Here is a 23,391-nt window from a genome sequence, read left to right on the forward strand (position 1 = left end):
AGTTCCTCTAACAGATAGTCATACGGTAGTTCATATGGTATATCTACAAGTCCAACTCTAGACATGTAATCACCACATGAATTCATAAATTGCCAAAATATCTCTTTCATTCTAGTTGTATGTGCAGTTACACTAAGAATAATAAAATAATAATATTTTATTGAATGCCACTTTGCCAAATGCTAAATGCTTTATATTGGTCAAGAAAAATCTTCTCAACATAATTTTCAGACATACACATCTTTAAACACTTGGATAATTCACAATTTGTGAAGGAGAAATCCCCACTACCTTCCTTTGTTGTTTTTTAAGTTTAGGTGAATATTATAGTTTTTGTATAGATATATCTTTTCCATAGCAAGGTGAATTCTTCCTGCCAGACTCAGGGTCATGCAATCACTATCCTACCTTGTATTGAAACCTGCAAAATATCATGGGAGGTTTTCTGAAGGGGAGAGGAAAACTGGCTTTGTTTTGTTTTGTTTTAATGAGTATGACATAGCTGGCTTTTCTAAACCTAGAACTTTCCAAGTTAATCATGACCACTACAAGAGTGGAATAAACTTTGAGAAGTGGGGAATAAACTTGGAGAGGTTGTTGAATGGGGTCTGAAAACACTGCTTGGGAATATGGCAGCAGGAGGAACTAAGTGACTGAAATCAGGCACATGGAATAAGAAACTATGGATCTGAAAATGAAAGTTGAATATTGCATTAAAGTCAAGTAACAGGCAAGAAAAAGTCAGAAATAGAGTGAATTGTAAATTAGATGACTAGCAACAAAATGACTGGGGAATTTAGTTGCAAGGAGGAACTAATTCTGACGCTGCAGCCCATCCATCTTCTCTGCCATCTCTCTTTGGTATTGATCATTGTGAGCTAAGGAGCAAGGGAGAAATGTCCATTAGGGGCCTATATGTCTGGAAGTGATACAAAATGCCTGTCCTGATTGAGGGAAATTGAGAATCAGTTCCCACATTTATCACTGAGCTAGAGTTAGTTTCTACATTTTTAATAACTTAGAATATTTTAATCATTAAAATCTTTGTTCTTGTTTAAAAATAATGATGATTTTTGTTATATATTATGTGTCCCAGTTATTTCTTCTCCAATTAAACAAAAATCTCAATGTAGAAAAATAAATTTGGGGTTAAAAATTGTATTCAGGAAGATGATTTAAATCAAGATCAAATGGCATTGATAATTAATCATTTTAGCAAATTACTTTAGATGAATTGATATAATTTGGATTAGTAATGATGAAGTGATTACACATAAGCGTAATAGCCTCAGTTCTTCCTTGTATGTTGCCCTTTCCTCTATGTTCACATTTATAGTTAAATTAAATAATTTTCTGGTGTGAATAATTTAATGTTGGTTATCTGCTCTTGTATGCAGCAGTGTACATAAGAGTAAAGTAGAAATAAATAAATTAAATAATTGAAATATTTCAAAGTTCAAAAAGTGTCAAAAGGGAAAATTATCATTACCTCAGTTCTGAATTGTTTTTCTTATTTGATTAAGACAATACAACACAAGAATATAGAAAGGAATTATTATTAATTTGTAATTATTATCAGTAAAATATATTCATGCCTTTTAAAATTTGTTAATGCAATAGAAATGTGGCTCTCTTAAGAAAATACCATGTGTCCTCTATCTTGAGAAGCTACGGGCATTTTCCTGTTAAACATGTCGAGATCCTCAATTTGTATGACCCAAGTGCCAGATATATATACCCCTATAGGACACAGTGTTTGTCTCACATTTGCAACTTGGCACTCACTCCTCTATAGATTATTTCTTCATCATACTCCCTATGATGGTTTTATGAGTCAACTTGACTGAGCAATGTGGATGCCCAGATGTTTGCTTATTCTGGGTATGTCTGTAAGGATGTTTCTGGATTACAATAACATTTAAATCAGTAGACTGAGTAAAGCAGATTGTTCTCTCTAATGTGTGTGGCCCTCATCCAACCAGCTGAAGGCCTGAGTTGAAAAAAACCTGGCCTTTCTGTGAGTAGGAGGGATCTCTTCCTGCCTGACTGCCTAGAGCTGTGATACCAGTGTTTTCCTGTATTCTGACTCAACTGAATCATCTCTTCCTGGGTCTCAAGCCTGCCAGCCTTCAGACTGGGACTACACCATAGGTTCTACTGGATATATACAGTTGAATGCAGATCTCGGGCCTAGTCAGCCTCCATAATCATGTGAGCCAATTCCTTACAATATTTTCTCTCTCTCTCTCTCTCTCTCTCTCTCTCTCTCTCTCTCTCTCTCTCTCTCTCGGTAGTTTCTTGCTTTAAAACAACAAAGTACAAACCATTTTTATCTCTTCAGAATAACAATTGCCTTCCCACTGGATTTCGTCTGATCCTGTAATTTATCCCTCAGACTAACAAATGATCCGTGTGATGTATTATTCCTCCAGTCTTGAATTATTAAGTCTAGACTGACACAACAGGGAAACTTTTTCAGGGAAGTTTGAGGTGAACAATGGAATAAGGATGACAGTCCCTTCTGAGATCTCCCCAGTGATGTGAGAGCCAGAATGATCTTGCCTTCTGGTAACCCAGTGCATAAATAGTAAATGAGACCACTTCCCAAAAGGGGAGGACATTCATTTTGAGAGAAAATTAAACCTAGATATTTTATTATTAAAGGCAAAAAATGAGCATAATTTGATAGTAGGCTGCCCACAACAGTTCTGGATTTACAGTATTATGTAGAGCAGGGTCAATTCAGAAGCTGCTCCTGCCACATTGCCTAAATACGCCTTTAATTGTAGCAATGGTTCTCACGCTTGCCTGCCCATTAGAATGAATAAGAAAATGTAAAAAAGAGAAAGGATTGAGATAGAGAGGCACTCCAAGACATATGGGGTATGCTTACTATACAACAGGAATGTCTAGGGTGAGATCTGAACATCGGAAATCTCTTCCAGCTCCCCCATGTGCATTTTCATATATCAATAAAATTAAGAACTCTTGGTCAAATTTAGCTTCCAGGAGCTAAAAAGAATCTTTCAAATAAAAATGACGCAAAACCCAAGAGGAACATTGACATCACATTGCGAAAACATTATAAGTACAACTTATTAACACACAAGGAGGAGAAGAAAGGGCAGGAGAACACCTTAAATACCAAATGCTACCCTTCCTATCATTCCAATATGTGAGCATATGTTCTGGAGTGAGTGTGAGAGGGGAGGAATGGTTAGTGTTCCTTCAGCAGGACTGAGTTCCCACAAGCCTCTCCTAAGTGGGCTTATCAGAACACGGAGAGGGAATATTTCAATTAATATGTAAATGTCTTGTCTTAAGACATGGTTTCTAAACTTAAGCCAACTGCCTTTCTGGTGTTCAGCCAGTGAAGTAAAAATCTGTCCCAATGATGGAGAAAAAACTTCCACGGGATGGATTATTTTTCGTTGTGATACATTTCTGAAGGATGCTGATTACATGCAGTGGGATGCCACTGGTACCTAAACTAATCTAACGTGTGCAGAAGGTAAGACTCTACTGTTTTTCTCTAGGTCAGGCCAAGTCATATTCTTAGGTGGGGATTTTTATCACTTCTTATTTAGGTTGAAGGAAGGTAACATATCTTTAATATGCTGTACAAGCAAAACTCAGGGAAGTGAAGTTAAACTCATAATTCATTAGCTTTCTCTTTTCTTTATACTACAAATACCTACAAATTTAAAGCAGAAAATTACAGAATTATTATTGCATTTGTTAGTAAGCTGTTACAAATGATGTTTTGGCCTAAACTCAAATGTTCGCACAGTTTTTCAGTCATATTACAAAGCACAAATGGATGTGATAATTTTGATATCACCAGTGGGTCAAGTTTTTGTTTTAGGAAATCTTCTGTGGTATACAACTTGTACATTATCTCAGCAGTGATATCCAAGGTTGCCCCAGACCAATAAACTGCTAAAGAATTCACTGATATGGCAAGCCCCTAAACATTCACGGAATTTAATGTTCCATATTCTGGTATACAAGTGTCTTCTTAAGTCATTGAGGTATATGCAACCCTTCCTTGTTCCTACTTCCAATTAATATGAGCTCATCAATACAGTGAATCAACTTGATGTTCCACAAAATGTCACAGCAACCAGGATTCCCACAGACTATATTGTTTTAGAAGTTAAAAAAAATAACAGTCTGGAGATAAGAGAGTGACTGAGAACTTGTGCATTTCTCATGTAAATGTAGATTGCTTTAAATCTTCCTCATTCATGGGGATTGGGAATAATTATTTTGCCAGTTCAACAATCTTATACCAAATATTAGAAATATATAAAGATAAAATTAGTACCACATAAGCTGAAATTAGGACAACCTCATGGTAAATTGACAATATGTTGATAGCTCATATTCACACTCCATATCCCATCCTCCTCTTCCTCCCAGAGGTCAATGGCTACAGATTACATCGGTGCAGTAGAATAATAATAATAATCTATATAATATATTACATATATTAATATATTATACATAGTACAACTTTATAATACTAATATAGTATAGCAGATACCATATATAGTTAATATTCTATAATAATATTCTACATAGTTAATATTCTATACTATACTATACTATAGTTTCATAATGTTGCTAGTCTTACCATGTCCTTGATAAGATTCAAGTGTTAAAGTTGTCACACCCAATTTTATTTATCTAATAATGAAAGTGTAATCTCTTTCTAGGCCAGAATTTCTGTCTCAGCAGAACTTGCTAGATAATTCTTTGTTGTGACGAGCTGTCCTGTACAGGATAGAAGGTAGAGAGCAGTCCTGAACTCCACTCACTAGATCTCTGAAGCTCCATTACACACCCACTCCCTCGCCATACACACAGACAGAATCTTAATGATATTTACAAGTCTCCAAATTTTGCCCTGCCTTACACCAGTCCCTTCCCAGTATTTTGAGTTTTGTTAGACAACCAGTCTCTCTATTTTGGCTGATGCTACTTTCATTTGTGTTTTTGTCATTTCACATAAAAAAGCTCCACTTCTACAGTGATTTTCCATGCACTATCAGAACTGTATCATCTAAGGATAGTATTTAAGACAAGGATGCCAGAAAAAAAAAATGTCTATGAAGAGCACAGGAACAAAGCACTTTACACAACACATCAAACCTAAATGTCAAGGGGGAAAATCTCAATTATAAGGGGAAGAGGCCCAAGATCTCAAGCCAAAGAATCCATGAGAATGAGGTGAGTAAGGATAATGGTCACTTAGCTATTTTTGTTAAGACCCACACACATAAATAAATGAACCCTTCCCTCAGTTGAGACCACAATCCCATCCAACATCTTGGTTACAGCCTGTGGTAGACCAAACTACAGGCATAGTCAGGCTCCTGACTCACAGAAACTGTAAAATAACAAATGCGTGTTGTTCTGATCTGCTAATTTTGTGGCAACATTATTACGTGGTAATAGATAACTTACACATATTTGTTATAGTGCAGACATGGCATCCTATGGCTTAGGGAGATTGGATATTATCTTATAAGACTGGCTCACACACTGGCCAGTGGCCAGAGGACACACCTTTCACCACAGCTGTGATGGAGCCCAAGTGTTCTTGAAGGGCTCTTTCTATAGTGCCTCTTCAGTGTGGGTGAGATATCATAGGGGAAATTCTACCACTGAACTGAAGTATCTAAATATGAAGGGGAGGATGGGACCATGCAGTGATGGGATAAGTGAAGGAATTTAAATCACCAAAGACAAAACAAGATTACCATCAGCACCGGTTATGTGATGAAAAGCAGAATCATAACCATGGTCTAATCTGTACAAACAGAAAAATTCTAGGTCCAATGGACAGCAGTCTGACATGAACCTCCCAAACCAGGAGTCACAGCCCCTCAACCAATCCACAGGCTTGAGTCAGTTTACATACCCAGACACTGAAGAATAAAATGTAAGCATAGTCCCCTTGGGGAAGGCCTCTGTTATAATGCCAACAATTATACTACTTTTAATCTTTCTTGTAGCCTTCCTAAGACACACCTATGGACATTTAATAGGATCACTGTGCATCATATTTTTGCGTAATGCTCAAAAATCATGATCATGCTCAAGACTCTGGCTTCCAATTGACAGAAATTATTGGCAAACAAACACAGTGCTGTGGTCCAATAATGCAGAGTAGGAATGTATGGAGGTCAGGAAATCCAATCCACTTTTAGTGCAAGTCCATCTTCTAGAGGGCTCAATGAGTCCCCAGACCCACCTTGTGCTTACTTTTCCTGTTCTGGAACACATTATCAGAATAAACATACTGAGCATGCAGCAGAATCAACACATGTCTGTATTTCAGCAATAATATTACCACAAATTTATGGCTTAAAACTATTTTGAGTTCAGTATCTCACAAATTTCTGTGAGTCTGGTGTGTAGGCATCACTTAGCAGAGTTCTCTGCAAGATAGCAATCTAAGACTCATCAGGGCTGGGTTCTCCTCAGAAGCTCTACTGAGAAGAATCCCTTCCAAACTCACAATGGTTGACAGCGTTCATTTCCAGGTGTCCAGACTGAAGGCCTTGTTTTCTTGTTGGATATCAACTGAAGGCTGCCCTCAGTTCCTTGCCCTGTGGCCCTCTCTATGCAGCAGCATATAACATGACAACTTGCTTTATCAAGGGATTAGCAGGTGAGAATAAAACATTAAGAGTTTAAGCCTTGGCCTCAAGATCTTGGATCCACTCCTTTTGATTCTCAAAAGGGTTGAGGTTTTTTGGTTTTTTTCAACTAACTCCAAAGGTGATCCTAATATATAGATGAATGATAGGTAGGATTTATGTTGAAGAAGGGATACAGAACATTTTAAGCAGCCTATAGTGGGTGGCAGTTTGGGGAGACTAAACAACGTGGGAATTGATATCACTGGCTTGTCCAGAAACAAATCAATGTGGAACACAGGTATCTTACTACGCGCTAACTAGACAAGGACAAGATTGGTTATATATGTTAGTGCTTAGCTCTGGAAGATCTTATATGCCTGTATAAGCCGTTTGTGAATTTTGTCCCACAATTATTATGGAGCCAGTATATTTGAGCAAATAATAATATGAAATAATGACTGGATATGAATATCATAAATAGTTAATAAATCATAGGTACATATAGTAATAATACTATTACAGAAAATATGCTCAAGTTTCTTCCTGAATGATTTTGAGTTAGCTATAGACTCAAATCATCCTGGTAAATTGTTTTTTTTACCGTTTTCAATGTTAATATGTTCCCCAAAATACAACTTCAATGCAAATAGATTAAAAGTATACAGGTTCTATTTGTGACTAGGTTTGTAATTCTTCTTTTTAATGGGCCCTTTCTATTGTTGAATTGAGATAATGATTCCATTAACCTATCGAATATGTAATTCAGTGGAAAATAGCTCTTATCAATTGATTGTGAAAAGTGTACTGAGAAGCTGTTCAACAGTCACAGATTAAATAGAATGAGATCCATTTCTTTTGGCATGACTTCAAACAATTGTACCTGACATGTCTGCCAACTAATGTCAACATGGTGTGTTTAAAAATGAAGAACAGATTTTTGTGCATAAAACATAGTTTTTGGTACTTAGTATATAAAGAAAATAAATCAAGCATCCCTCTTCAATATTTAACATTTGTCATTCTGGAGATGCCTTAAGTTTTTGTCAGATTCATCCGTATTTAAGATTTATCATCGATGCTATCTTCTTGTATTTCACTATGAAAGCATCTAGTAAAGGAATTCATTTGTCAGCACTGAGGTACCAATGTGGAAAAATGAACTAAAAGATAACATATGGCTCTTACCATGACTAATATAAGCAATAAAGTTGAACTAAAACTCGGAAATATTTCTATGGTCCTGAAAATGTTTATGGCACATGATGACTCCCTCAGAAATAGTTTAAAAAGATAAATATTGAAAGAAGTTACTTCTCATTTGTTAATAACAGAATAAAACTTTAGTCAAATTATCCAAATCATGAAAATCAAGAAAGTGAAAATAGACAACGAAATATTTTGTTTTGAAGGTGATCTTTACTCAGTCTACTGATTCAAATGATAATCTCTTCGAGAAACACTCTCAAGACATACCCAGAAATAACATTTTACCAGCTATCTGGGCATCCTTTAGCTCAGTCAAGTTGCCACATAAAATCAACCATCACAAATATTATGATTTTTTATTAGGATTTGACGTTAAAGCGATAGCTATTTATTGCAAATACATTAATTTACCCTGTTTCCACTAGGCTCGTTATTGCACTATTGGGGCACTTAACTTTGGTTCTCTCTATTGTGGCTCCAGGAAATGTAATCATTATTATCCTCACATCCAGTACAGTATCACTAACATTTATTGGTCACGTATAATGTGCACCAGAGTAGTTGCCTTCTCAACTTAATTTTAATGTTTTTAACCCTCTATTCTATATTGTAAGCCAGTCCAGAGTTAGCAAAATGTGCTACTTATCTTTGTATCATCAGTTTAAATGTGTAGAGAGTAGAAAACTGGGTTATGATTTCTGGGTGATGATTATGATTGTTGTTTATATCCAACATATTTGCACAAAACCAGAAGGCTGCTTTCTATATTTGATCCTTTTAAAAGAACAATAAGACCACTGGCAAAAAGACTAGTGCTATACCCTGGCACAGATTCTACATTTTTTTTAAATTTAATAAACTTTGTATTTAGATAGTTTGAGGTTCACAACAAAATGGAGCAGGAGGTATAGAGAGTCGTCACAGTCCTGTCTGCACAAACTCACCACCTCTTCCACCATCAACAGTCCTCATCACAGTGGTAAATTTGTACAGTCAATGGACCTACACTGACATCATTATCACCTAAAGCTCACAGTTTACATTAGAAGTTCACTCTAATTCTATGGATTGTATATTCTATGGGTTTTGACAAATATGCAGCCAGCATTTGTAGTAGCATACAGAGTAGTTTCACTACCCTAAAAACCCTCTGTTCTGTTTATTTATCCTTTCCTCCCCACATCCCCGGCAACCACTGATCTTTTTACTGTGTCCATAGTTTTGACTATTCCAGAATGTCATGTAGTTGGAATTATAATAGGATGCAGCCCTTTCACTTAGTGATATGCATTTAAGTTTCATTTATTTTTATGGCTTGATAGCTCATTTCTTTTTACATCTGAGTAATATTCATTGGATGTACCACAGTTTATTTATCCATTCACCTACTGAAGGACACTCCAATCACTTCCAAGTTTGGCAATTATGATTAAAGCTGCTATAAACATCTGTATGCAGATTGTGTGTGTGTGTGTGTGTGTGTGTGTGTGTGTGTGTGTGTATAGTATAAGTTTTCATTTCATTTTGGTAAATACCAAGGAGGGCGATTGCTGATCATCTGGTAAGAGCCTGTTTAAGTTCATAAGAAACTGTCAAGCTGTGTTCCAAAGTGGCCGTACATTTTGCATTTCCACCAGCAGTGGTTCCTCTTGCTCCACATTCTTCCTGCCAGCACTTGATGTTGGCAGTGTTTTGGATCGGCCGTTCTAACAGGTGTGTAGTAGTACCTTATTGTTATTTAAAATTGTAATTCCTTAGTGGAAGATGATGTTGAACATTTTTTCATGCATTTATTTGCCATCTGTATATCTTCTTTAGTGAGGCATACATATTTTATTCACAATTAATCCAATCATCAACTTAGAGATAATTACAAGTAAACTACAGTATCGTACAAATGTAGCCTCCAAATTCTCTACTCTAGTTTATGATTAAGATAAACGTACATTCAAGTTCAGTCATTTGAAAAGTTCAGTTTTTTAATGTTCCCCTCAATATTTATAGACACTAAAATTTGAATTTCATATAATTTTCATGAGTTTTGAAAGATTATTCTTTTGATTTTTCCCCCAAAACCACTTAAATATGTTAAAACCAGTTTTAACTCATGGTCCATACAAAACCTGGCAGTAGGCCAGGTTTTGCCCAAAGATGGCAGCCTGCAGACCATGTTCCACTACCTCTAATGGTATGAGTACGTTCATGAGAAAAAATCATTGGTGCCCCTTTATTACAGAGAAACAGGCAACAGAAAGAATATTTTAAAAATATGTAACTCTGAGAACTATGTTTCACTTCTGTTTTGTCCTATAAATTCTATTGTCATTCTCATTTAGATTGTTTTAATTTTAATTATTGTCATGAATCACCAAAAAACTAAATGTAAATGGTACATTCCAGCACATGGAAGATCCCTTAACTTTTATTTTTTCTTCAAAGGCTATTATTTTCTTCAAAGGCTATAAGATTATTGTTTTATCATGCCTTAATATAGGAGTAAATCTTTGGTATTTAAATTTTCACTTTTTTTTTTAGCCTGATTGAGGTACAATTGACAAAACTATAAGGTATTTAAAATTTACATTGTGACAAATTGATATATGTGTTCACTGTGAAAGGATTCCTGACAAAAAAAAGTCATTTTTAAAATTGTTAAAATTTATTTATTTTCAGTGATCAAGCACAATACTTAAGAATGTACACGTATATCTAATTTGATTGCCATTTCTGCGTATAAGATTTCCAAACAATTGCTGGGTGGGGAAAGAGAAACAGAATACTTTTACCTTTAGATATTAAAGGAAATAGATGACATAGTGTTATATGTTTGTCAGCCAAATCCTCATATTTAAATGTGAATAACTCTGCAATGTTGATGGCATCTTCTCTATAGAAGAGAGAATGGGCAGAGGACCTGAACAGACATTTCTCCCAAGAAGACATACAGATGGCCAGCAGATATATGAAAAAATGCTCAACTTCACTAGCTTTTGGGGAAATGCAAATCAAAACCACAATGACCTCACATCTGTTAGAATGGCTATTATCACACCTGTTAGAATGGCTATTATCAACAAGACAAGTAATAACTAGTTTTGGAGAGGCTGTGGGGAAAAAAGAACCATTGTACACAACTGGTGGGAATGTAAATTGGTACAGCCACTATGGAAATTACTATGGAGGTTCCTCAAAAAATTAAGACTAGAATTACCATATGACTCAGCAATCCCTCTTCTGGGTATCTACTCCCCAAAATCTGAAAACTTTTATTTGTAAAGATATTTGTACCCCTATGTTCACTGCAACATTATTCACAGTGGCCAAGACATGAAAACAGCAAAAGTGTTCTTCAATAGATGATTGGATAAAGAAGGTGTGGTACAGCTATATATTCATACAATGGAACATTACTCTGTCATAAGAAAAGATGAAATACTGGCATTTATGACAACATGGATTTTGAGATTATCATACTAAGTGAAATAAGTCAGACAGAAAAAGTCGAGAACCATAAAACTTCACTCATAGTGGGATATGAAACTGAAAGTAAAAAAACAAATAAGACAAGCTCTATCCTCTCAAGGTTAAGAGTAGGAAAAAACAAAACAATGATATTTCTGGGGCAAGCACTGATATATTATTTACTTTTAGTCCAAGAACTACAATTACTTCTAGGTTGTTTTTATAAACACAAATAGATAAGTATTCTTTGACGACACACAGAGAAACAGCCCAAACTGAACTATTCTAGAAATGAAGCCATGGAAAATGAAAGGACGGAAAGTTGATAGGAAGAAAAAGTTTCTGCACGGAGGACAAATAAAAGCATCCACTATTGCAAAATAATTGTTCAGAAACATCTATGCGTGGCATAGGTTAATGTACTAATTTATAAGACAAGTAAATATTGGGGAAAAATACATTCCATTGTATTAAAAAGAAAAATTTCTAGGACGAGAAATTTGAGCAAGTTAGTAGTTCAGGGGAAAGATTTTCTTCATTTTCCAACAAAATTAATAATTGAAATGGATGTCACAAGACATACAACAAAGTTATTCTCCAGGTATACTATCAATGACAAGTGAACCAGTTAAGTCTTGAAGAAAATTAGTGGGCACATTTTATTTGAAGACTAATTCTCTAAAAAGAAACAAGAACAACCTTTGAGACTTTTTGCATCCTGAAACTCTGTTAAAGTTCTGATAAAGACAAGGAGAAATAAAGTGCTCTGCATTCTGTTCTTTCAAAGGAAAAAATGTAGTGACTTTCATCATCCTAAACCTGAAAGGATTTAATTGTCTTTGCCAGCACAGTCCGAAATAAAATCCAGCAAACATGGAAGTATCTGCTACACAGCATAGAGTGTGCTGCTCTTGCAAACTTTCCGTTCTCCTACAGCAACACTCAAAATACGAATAAATTTAAGGACAAACAAAGCTATACATGTCTAAAAGAACAATTTCTAAAAGCCTTGATATAAACTGGGAAAATTAATTTCATCATGAAAAAAAATGATGCTATATTTTTTATCTAGAATTAAACATTTTTGTAATTCTTAAATTTTGTAATTCTTAAATTGTAATTCTTAAAAACAAAAGTAAGAACAAATTTGAATATACTATCAGATGTAAAAATGTACAGATCTTGGGTAGGTTAGAGATTATACGGGTAAGGGGAAAGATTTCCCATACTGAATTCAGTTTAACCCTGATGGTACTACTTCAAGCAATGTTAAACTGAAAAATTTAATTAATTTCTGATTATTGATGAATTTTGTTGAACTTAATGCCTGGCTAGTGCATTTTAAAATCTGACTGAGATAAATTAAGTTTACTAACATATTTGCTCAGTGGAAAATTTAAAACGAGTATTCTTTCATGCTGTGTTAGTGTTTTACTTGGGTATGTTATTTAAGTATTTACTTGAATATCATTTTCACAATACAATAATTTATATCCTTGCAATTCATTTCTGTCACATCATTTTTATATAAATTGAATATTTAACATCATTGTGTAATGTTGCTCCAAACCTCCTCACGCCCCTCTTTCCATATGTGAGGGCATGGGGTGCAATGCCCAAGATCATCTTCGTCTTTTGTGTCCAGTTAACATCAGACAGCCCCTCCCTACATGGCTACCATCTTTCTACAGTCCCTGTAGTCCACAGGAGACAGTGGTATTTCACAGCTGCCAATCTCTGGGTTGCCTCATATTTCCAATTTTTTTTTTTTTTTTTTTAGATCTTTCAATAATTAGAGATCGCCCAGAATAAATTCTTTGTACCTTATAACAAACATAACAGAGACATTGCTTCCAAGACTGTACCCACAGTCATATTTCCTGAGGACTATGTACTGCAGAGTACAATAACTCATGTCTATAACAGCAACTCTCTTTCAGAAGGCATATTATACGGTGGGGTGCTGCTAGTTTAATTAACGTAAGATATGGGTAATAAAAGATGCTCCACCTCAATGACTCTCTAACCCATCTTTGAGTTTGTGGTGTTTCAGGCATCTCTCTGACCTTGAACCTTATTCTCCTGGAGACTGTATCTTAGTTTTTAATTAATGGCCTTTAAGTATCTGGCCCCAGATATCCAATTTCCTGAGTTTTATTTCCTTGTAAGAATGTTATCATAATTCTCGATGCCAATAACAGGTCTGCTGCCTGCTATTTAAATTCTGAAGACTCACATACTTTCCTCCCATGTAGTTTGATAAATTAGATATTATCATACACTGCTATGCTATTTATCGTAATCACATTATAGCTATCATTCCTTCCTGGCTTGATCTCCAGAAATTATAGGTTTCCATTACCTCTTCCTAGGTCAATAGAGGTAACCTGGCCTCTATTTCCATAGCCCAACCTATGCCTAAATCCAGATACATACCTCTATATCCATTCCCAGCCTCGAGTCATAATCATTTGGTTGTTTCACAGTTCCTCTTATGACAGAAAGCTGGAACTGCTTTATATTTCTACCTAACTATACATAAACAATCAAATACAATAAAATAATTTTGCTAGGTTCATTCTATTAACTTTGTTTATAGAGAAATAACTCAGATTCTGCCTGAAAGTTTATTCCAAATTACCTACAGAAAGGAAACAGTGCCATTTGCGACAACATGGATGGATCTTGAGATTATGCTAAGCAAAATAAATCAGACAGAAAAAGTCGAGAACCATATGACTTCACTGATATGTGGTATATAAAACGGAAAGCAACAAAGGAACAAGACAAACAAAGACACAAAAACTCATAGACATAGACAATAGTTTAGTGGTTACCAGAGGGTAAGGGGGGAGAGGGGTGGTAGATGAGGGTAAATGGGATCAAATATATGGTGATGGAAGCAGAACTGACTCTGGGTGGTGAACACACAATATGATAATATAGATGATGTATTACAGAATTGTATACTTCAAACCTATGCAACGTCACTAACCATTGTCACCCCAATAAACTTTAATTAAAATTAAAAAAAAGAAAGTCCTAGGAATGGAGAGCTTAATGAAGTCAGTTTAATATTTATGAAAAATGTTCTTAATATTATTGCTGTAATTCTAGATAAGTGATAAAACATTTTTTATATTGTAAAAACTAAATAGTTTTAGGTGGCATTGCTAATTTCTTTTAATTTTAGTTTTCTTACATGACTCAAGCTTTGTATTGGGTTGTTTATACACTGCAGAGCAAATGGCATATCAGTTCATTAATTAAACATTTATTAAGTATTTACAGGTGACAGATACTGCTCTGACTAAATATAACATGATATCTCATTTTCATGTAACGTAAAAATAAGTAGTTGTAACATAATAAAGTGAGATGATTGGAATATACACAGAATGTTGTAGGAAAAATGTCTTTCTCTGACCATTATCCTGCACTGATTGTCCCTTTGGTTACAATGACTTTTGTGTTTTTAATCTAGTATTAAGGTGACCACCATCTAACACTCTCGTATAACTTCCTGTTATTTATTTACACAATTCCTTTGGCATAGACAAATTGATTGTTCTCTACTCCATGAACATGGCTTAATTTACTATCTTTTTTGTAGATTACATTTCTTTTTATTGGAAAAAACATTCACCTCCTATTCAAATTCTATCCAGTATTGAAGGTCCAATCCCTGTTTTTCTTCCATGAAAATATCCTGAATTACTCTTTCCTATGACTATTGCTCATCCACTGTCCTGCTCAGGTCCTCATTACACTTTCTATATCCCTCTATTACAATATATAAAATATTATTTTATGATTTTCTATAATAAACCCTGAGCCCCTTCTACAGCTTCTATAATAACCTATAAACTACAATAACTGTGAGGTTCTCCAGGACAAGACATGTCGAGGACTATATAGTTCTTAGCACATAGTGGAAATACGTGCATGTTTGTTTCACAGAACGGCACTGCTCACTGGATACCATATTGTATGGTCAATTCCTTCACATTTGTGTCTTGCCCCTTCCATTTCAAGCAGAATGTAAATTCCAGACAAAAGGAGTTACAGCAAATAGCAAGTTTATGTAAACTAAACATCTTTCAATAGTGCATAAGAGTGACTGTCTATATAGGAGAGATTCCTGAAAGAATAAAAACCTGTACAGGAACTTTGAGGGAAATGAAATAGAATGTGTGGTGAATGTGTGGTGAAAAGGAATAGATCCCCACAGTTAACAGATGTTTAAGTGAAAATGTAATAGTTAGGAGTGATATTCAACTTGCAATGTAGCAGGGAATCAAATAGTAACACACAATGCTCTTAAAGTTGGTCGTTTAGTATAAAAATGTCTTGTTATTATCACAATAATTTGAGGCACAATTAAAGAAGTAATCACACAGGCAAGTGCATAGACACACAATTTTCTAAAACTCTCTGTCCTTTTCTCATGTTGTCCCAACATTTATTGACTAAAACAAACCAAGACAAAACAAAACAATCAGTATTCAGTGGCAAAGATACTCTTCCACCTGGTTACCCCATTTCGTCACCATTAGTTGGGACTCTGAAAGAATCTCCTACATCTACTTTCATCCACACTCACATCTGAAATAGTCATACATATTACAGAATATGGCCAAATGGTATGCACATATGCTTCAATTTTGTGTTTTCTTAAGTTTGCCTTTGGTTTTTTACCAATTATAAGTTTCTGCATGCCAGGCTTGTGATTTCTTTAACAATAATTTTTTTATAGCTGTCCAATCAAATACAGGATAAGTATTAAATAGAATTCCATCACAAGTATTCAGTAATGTGAGTGTGCAAAAGGTAATATTGACTAGCAGTTTTTAATGCTGAAAATTCTGTCTTTAATTATAAGATGGACTGTTTTTACAACTCATCAAAATAAATGGAAATTCTCTTGACTCCATAGGCTTGCCTGGAAAGATAAAAACTCAAATTATCTTTGCTGAGGGGCTGGCTTCCATTGTCATGGAAAGTTTCCATGACAATGGAAATGGCAGTTCTTCAGGAATTTTGTGGCCACTATTGATTCTTTCTAAGGCTGCCTTTTCAAGCAACTTCGAATCACTGCTTCAGTTGGGGTAAAAAAAAAAAAAAAAAAAAAAATCAAACACCAGAAAACATCACGTTGTAGAATGGCTTCCAAAGTATCTCGGAGAAAAGTTTTACTAACTCTTTTCTATGGAATAACAAGGATCACAAACGTTCTTATATGCAATATTTGTGAAGTTGGTTTTTAACACTCAATGGGTAAGCCAATGTATTTTAGGTTTGGTTATATTACAAAGCCAGTTTTCACAAGAAATTTTATATTACTTACAATATAAAGATTCAGCTGCCATACTAGAGATAGCAAAAGTGCCTACCAAGAGGAAAAATGACAGAAAGCTCCAAATTCTCATACCTCCATAGGAACATCAAATAACAAGCAGAAAATGTTAGAATTATGTCAGAACTCTGGAAACCTGTCAAAGACTGACAACAAATAAACAAAAATAGAATCAACTAAAAAACAATTTCAAAACATTATGACAGTGATGTGGCATTTATACTTGCCCAGTGGTGTGGGGCAACCTTGAAGCAGTGGTGGGGTACATTCCCAACATGGGACTTTGATCTCGCGTCCCAAAGGAAGCAATGAAAACTTCATTCACTAATTATTGTGTATGGCTGATTTACTGTGACAAAGGGCTACCTAAAGAACTGATGCAAAAATACTCATGTTTTTTCCCCCTAACTTGAAACTTCTTTCCAAACATTTTCTTTAGTCTACTATTTCTTGTAGTATATTTCTGAATCTTGACACATGCGCATATTTCAGATTATATTCACATACCTGCAGCAATACCTTATCTACCTCATTAAAGAGAGTATATTTGAGTATAACTGACACTATTACATGTATAATACTGTACCTGGTACAAGTTATTAAATGATTCATCCTTATATTTGTGTCACCATATATTATAAATAACTTATACCTGCAACACACCTTATAGTTGATCTTTAAAGATATGTCTTCCTACAGATAACAATGAGGTTTAATCTCAAAAGACAGTTCCAATCAACTGGTAATTACTGTTTTCATATCAGTATGGATGAGGAATGAGAGATGGGATATTAGTTCGTTCAGGATGGGTACTCTAATTGATTACCAATATCCGCGATGCCAGATTATTTGCCATTCCTAGATTATTTTACTTTGTAACATTTTATTGAAGTAAGACAGTCTATCATATTGATGAGTATTTAGAATTTGTGAAAATACTAGGTGCTTTGGAGTACAGATCCATATGAAATAAATTTCACTTCCTAACGTGCAATAATCTCCATAAATTTTAATTTTCTAAACTAAGTAATCTAATATTTACTCCAATGTGCCATATTTCATTTTAAATAGAAGGAACCTAAGAAGCAAGCTTTTCATTCAAATGCACATAAGCAAAACTTTGCCTTGATAATAAACACAATAGGGTTATTACTTTGCAGTGCTCTGTAGAATATAAAGAATTTGATTACTGCATTCATAAATGATATTGAGAGAACCTATATTGTCTACATATGGGTATTAATAAAATAGTATTAATTTGAAGAAAACAATATAATTGAGGCTATCTTAAGAAATATTTTTTTTTAAGTTTGAAATAGTGCCATTCATTTATTTTAGCTTTTACTTCCCTTGCCTTTGGAGTCAAATTCATAAAATGCTCTTTGAACCCAAGGTCCATAAGTTTAGTACCTATGTTTTCTTCTATGCAGTTTATTGTTTCAGGTCTTATGCTTAGGTCTTTGATCCATTTTGAATTAATTTTGGTACATGGTGACAGATTGCAGTCCAGTTTCATTCTTTTGCACATGGCTTTCCAATTCTCCCAGCACTATTTATTGAAGAGGCTGTCTTTTCTCCATTGTATGTTTTTTGCTTCTTTGTCAAAAATTATCTGTCCATATTTATGTGGGTTTATTTCTGGGTTCTCAGTTCTATTCCACTGGTCTATGTGTCTGTTTTTCTGCCAATACCATTCTGTTTTGATTACTGTTGCCCTGTATATACACAATTGAATACTATTCGGCGGTAAGAAAAGATGAAATAGGACCATTTGTGACAACATGGATGGATCTTGAAAATATAATGCTAAGCGAAATAAGTCAGACACAAAAAGCAGAAAACCATACGATTTTACTGATATGTGGTATAAAAACCAAAAACAACAAAAGAACTAGACAAACAAATGAGAAACAAAAACTCATAGACACAGACAATAGTTTAGTGGTTACCAGAGGGTAAGGGGGAGAGGAGTGGTAGATGAGGGTAAAGGGGATCAAATATATGGTTATGGAAGGAGAACTGACTCTGGGTGGTGAACACAGAATGGGACTTACAGATGAGTTAATACAGAATTGTACAACTGAAAGCTATGTAACTTTACTAACAATTGTCACCCCAATAAACTTTAATTAAAAAAAAGAAATAAATGAAATTAAAAAAAATTAATTGTTCTCCCAATGATTAAAAATGAAATTTCACCTAAATGACCTCCCTTGCTTAACTTTGAAGAAAGAATGAGCCTATATTTGAATAGTTTAATGCACCTACTCTTCATTAGCTTGGATTTCACATAATGAAGTCTATTGTTTTCTAACAAATACATAATGTGTGAAGAACAACTTATGAAACAAATACTTTTTTAATTCAATGAAGCATCAAAAGATAATTAATGCTTCATAGTTATTTGAAACATTAAAGGAGGCATTATATTATATAATTAAATATTTCAATATAAATTACAATAGCTCTTAAAATGATTAGCAATAATTAATGCTTTCAGTAACTTAGTATTAAACAGTAACTTGGTAAAAAGTATCTTATTCATAATAAGGCTTTTTTATAGCAAATACCAGATTAAATCAAAACTCAAAGTCCCAACATAGGTGTTTTCCTTCATTGCAACAATTGAAGTATGAATAATCCTGCATGGTTTCAAATTGTACCACGTGATATATTTCTTTTTTTATTCATGAAGTTCAATGCAATCTAAATCATAATATTTAGTATATTTCACATGTGAATATACAATTTTCTGACCACCATTTTTTGGAGAGACTGTCTTTTCTCCATTGAGTATTCTTGGTTCCCCTGTAAAATATTAGTTGACTGTATATACATGGGTTTATTTTGGGGCTCTTGCTTCTGTTCCAATCTATGCATCTATTTTTATGCCACTGCCATACTGTTTTAATTACCATATTTTTGTGGTATAGTTTAATGTCAGGAAGTGTGATGCCTCTGCCTTTGTTCTTCTGTCTCAGGATTGCTTTGGCCATTTGGCTTCTGTGCTTCCAAACAAATTTTAGGATTTATTCTATTTCTGTGAAAAATGCCTTAGCAATTTTGATAAGAATTGCATTGGCTCTATAGTTAGCTTTGGAATCTAATTTATGACTATTTTAACAATATTAATTCTTCCAAGTCATGAATATAGAATATTTTTCTATTTGTTTGTGTTTTCTTCAGTTTTTTCGTCAAAGTATTACAGTTTTTATTGTACAGATCTTTCACTTCCTTGGGTAAATTTATTCATATTTTATTGTTTTTGATGGTATTTTGAATGGGATAATTTTCTTTATGTCTTTTTCACTTGTTCTCTTTGTTAGTTTATAGAAATACAACCGGTTTCTGTATGTTGATTTTATATCCTGCAACTTTATTGAATTTGTTGATTAGTTTCGACAGTTTTTTGGTTGAGTCTTTAGGATTTTCTACCTACAATATCATATCATCTGTAAATAATGACAATTTCACTTTCTGATTTGGAAGCTTTTCAATTCTTTTATTTTATTTATTTCCTTTCTGATTTGGATGGCTTTTATTTCATTATCTTGCTTGAATGTTCCAGTGGGGACTTCCAGGACTATGTTGAATAAGTGTAGTGAGTGGGCATCCTTATCTTGTTACTTTTTTAGAGGAAAAGCTTTCATCCTTTCACCATTGAGTATGTTATTAGTTGTGGGCTTTTCATATACATATGGACTTCATTATTTTGAGGTATGTTCCTTCTATACCAAATTTCTTGAGGGTTTTTGTCATGAAAGGATGTTGTGTTTTGTCAAATGCTTTTTCTGTATCTATTGAGATGATCGTAGGTTTTTTATCTTTCATGCTATCATTGTGGTTGGTGCGCCACATTTATTGATTTGCATGGGATGAACAATCCTTGTTCCTAGGGAAAAGAATGGTAATATTTAAATAGTGGAAATGACAAGAGCAAGGTTCCATGGTGGGATAGTATGGGATTTGCGGAGGATATCAAAATAATTCAATTTTGGGAGCCATTTAAGGTGCTCAAGAACCATTGCACATATATCTTCCAAGACCTTACTCAGGAATGTCAACTTGGTATCTTAAATTTGAAAATGACAGGAATATTGAAACCACAGACATCCTCAAACATTACAAGTCAGTGTTTCCCTCTCCACCCACCAAAACGGAGAGCTGGTTTATGTGTACTTGACTGAGTCAGACAGCTTGGTTTAAATCCTGTCTTCCACTACCTCCCCAAAGCAGTTTGATCTTGGATGTTTTTAACCTCTCTGACTTTAAGTTTTCTATAAATGGGGATAACAGTAAAAAAAAAAAAAAAAAAAAAAAATGGTTGTCTTCAGTTTTGTTGTGATTATTATATGACATAAGCAACATAAAGCATTAAGAACACTGCCTATTAGCTTGTGTGTGCTTGATAAATGTGTGCTAATACTTATTATTAGTTTGCTTGAAGATTTTCAGAAACTGGCATGCTATACTGTAAGAAAAGGAGAGCAACATGCTTTAAGAAAGTTAACGTGGCTCAGGTGTAGAAGGTTCATTAGCGCCTGGAGGGATCCAGGGCTGTGAAGTTCAGCAATCCACGCATGACCCAGCCAAGCACCTAGGAGGTCTGAGCAGCACTGAGAGTCAGCTGTGTTCTGACCCTCATTCATCGCCCAAACACCAAAAGTTCCATCATTCATCCCCCAAACGGCAAATGGCTGATTTGGGGGAATGTGTATTTAATGACACACAGACTTAGTCACGATCATAAAGAGTAAAAACCGAGGGATCAAAAGACTTGTTTTCTGGAATTCTGTGTAGCTCTGACTAGTCTGTCAATTACATTATAAGCTGAGCTTTTCTAAAACATAACTTGAATAATAAAAACGGTAATTCCAAGCATCATTGAAAATTAAAATTCCAACAAATTATATTTGTATGAGTCTGAATAATTACCTCAGTGTCATAAATATCTTCAGGTACTTATTAAAAGTTTCAGGTGACTTCAACATGACTACCTTGCAGTCTCTAATCTTAATGATGTTCAATGTATTTATGGCATGTGAATACACACACATAAATTTAAAATGAAACATGTATGCTTAAGCCATGCCAAAGAAATCTAAAGATTGAAAATCAGAAATTCAGCTTGGGTAATAGAGAAGTCTTCTTAGGATAGACAAAATATGATAAAAATGTGACAGGTAGAGAAGAGAAACAAAGCAGAGATAATGCATTATGTGTTATGTCTCTGAATCATGAAAAGCTAAGGTTTAGTGGAGAAAAGCTTAGTAAAATATAGACAAAATAAGACTGGCAGGCCAGATAAGCAAAGGTGAAAATATTAGGAGTTCATATTTAATTTAATTTTGTAGATTATCTTTCTTCATGCTTAAGTAAAAATGTATTGTTGGAATTCAGGTCTCTATATAAAGTCCCTTGTAAAAACAAACAGAATGAAAACAAACTGAAAACAAAGGGCAGGGAAAATTAAAACAAAAGGACGGAAAAGAAAAAGAAGACTTACTGTGTCTCCTCACTTTCACCTGGTCTCCTCATGTTTGGATTCCCTGCTCTCCTCCACGGAAAGAGCTTCTAGCTTTTCAGCCACTTTCTCAGCATTACCATTTTTGCCCTCTCCTGCCTCGTGCCAACCTGGGACATATGCCCACAGGACAGGCCACTGTTCTACCAGCCTCCAGAGTCACCCAAATAATCACATGGTCACGTCTGGAAACCTCATCAGTCTAATCAGTTACTTCTGGTCACTTGCTGTGGCTGCCATCATTGGGCCCTGCAAAAGCTTGTAACCGTGAAGACCTACCTCTCTATGCCATTCAGTTTCTGTAGGACTCTGGTCAGACACTGTGACATGAGCACCTGCCCAAGTGCCACAAGGCCAAGCCAGTGAGCATGACTCAGGCTTGGATGGCCTGCTCACTCCCCAGAAAAAAACAGGGTGTCCCCGGGCTGTTGCATCACCCCTGCCAGGCCAAGGTGAGCACGGCACCCTGGAATGGTTCTGCAGCAGAGAGTAACAGCACTCATGTGGGACCGCAGCTGGGTGCAGGGTGAATCCTGATTAAGTCAAATCCTGTAAGGGAAAATGTTTCCATAAAAGTCCTCTTATGAGTATTTCTCTACTTGGCAACGTAGGAACATTTGATTATAGTTACTATCATCATCGTTATTATTATTACTACGTTAATTGCATGGCAAGGGAGAAAGGCTGCTTTCAGGTGGGTATGATGTGAGTTACGGTATGTCCTTTTGGTTTTCCTCCCTCTGAGTACACGTCAGGGTCAAAAGTAGATTTATACAGGTGTTTCCTTATGAGCAATTGACATTTTATGGAGCTCCTTCTTTTATACCTAATTTGTCTACCACGTAACTTCATTATGGGTTTTTTTTCCTTGAGCAGATGATTTTCAAAAAATATGGACTCTTCAAAGGTCGACAGATGCAAGTTTCATTGATGAGAGAAACAAACGCTGAAGCAGATTGTCTCACAATCTTCAGCAAAGCTAATAAGGGAATCTGGTAAAAGTGAAAAAGCAGGGTTATCTTAATTAAAAAAAAAAGATGGAAGTGGCAGGTTCATTAGCCTTGCTCCTTTTGATTTAAACTACAAAATTAAATAAATTACAATGCAAATTCCATTATATAAGCTCCATTTAGTTTAGCAAAAATCAGTGCAGTTGGTTAAAAGAGCAGATGGTGACACCGTGATTGTGGACA

At 34.9% G+C, this 23,391-nt stretch overlaps 1 non-coding gene across 1 annotated transcript; it reads right to left on the reverse strand.

The window, feature by feature from the left end:
- Nucleotides 1-22,608: 22,608 nt before the first annotated feature.
- LOC141567783 (small nucleolar RNA SNORA77) lies at nt 22,609-22,735 on the reverse strand. Its single transcript, XR_012490612.1, has one exon. It is a non-coding gene; the product is annotated as a small nucleolar RNA SNORA77 (small nucleolar RNA).
- Nucleotides 22,736-23,391: the final 656 nt, after the last annotated feature.

Source organism: Rhinolophus sinicus, chromosome 8 (genome assembly GCF_057876585.1).
Source record: "Rhinolophus sinicus isolate RSI-liver-muscle chromosome 8, RSI-T2T, whole genome shotgun sequence".
NCBI classification, from domain to species: domain Eukaryota; kingdom Metazoa; phylum Chordata; class Mammalia; order Chiroptera; family Rhinolophidae; genus Rhinolophus; species Rhinolophus sinicus.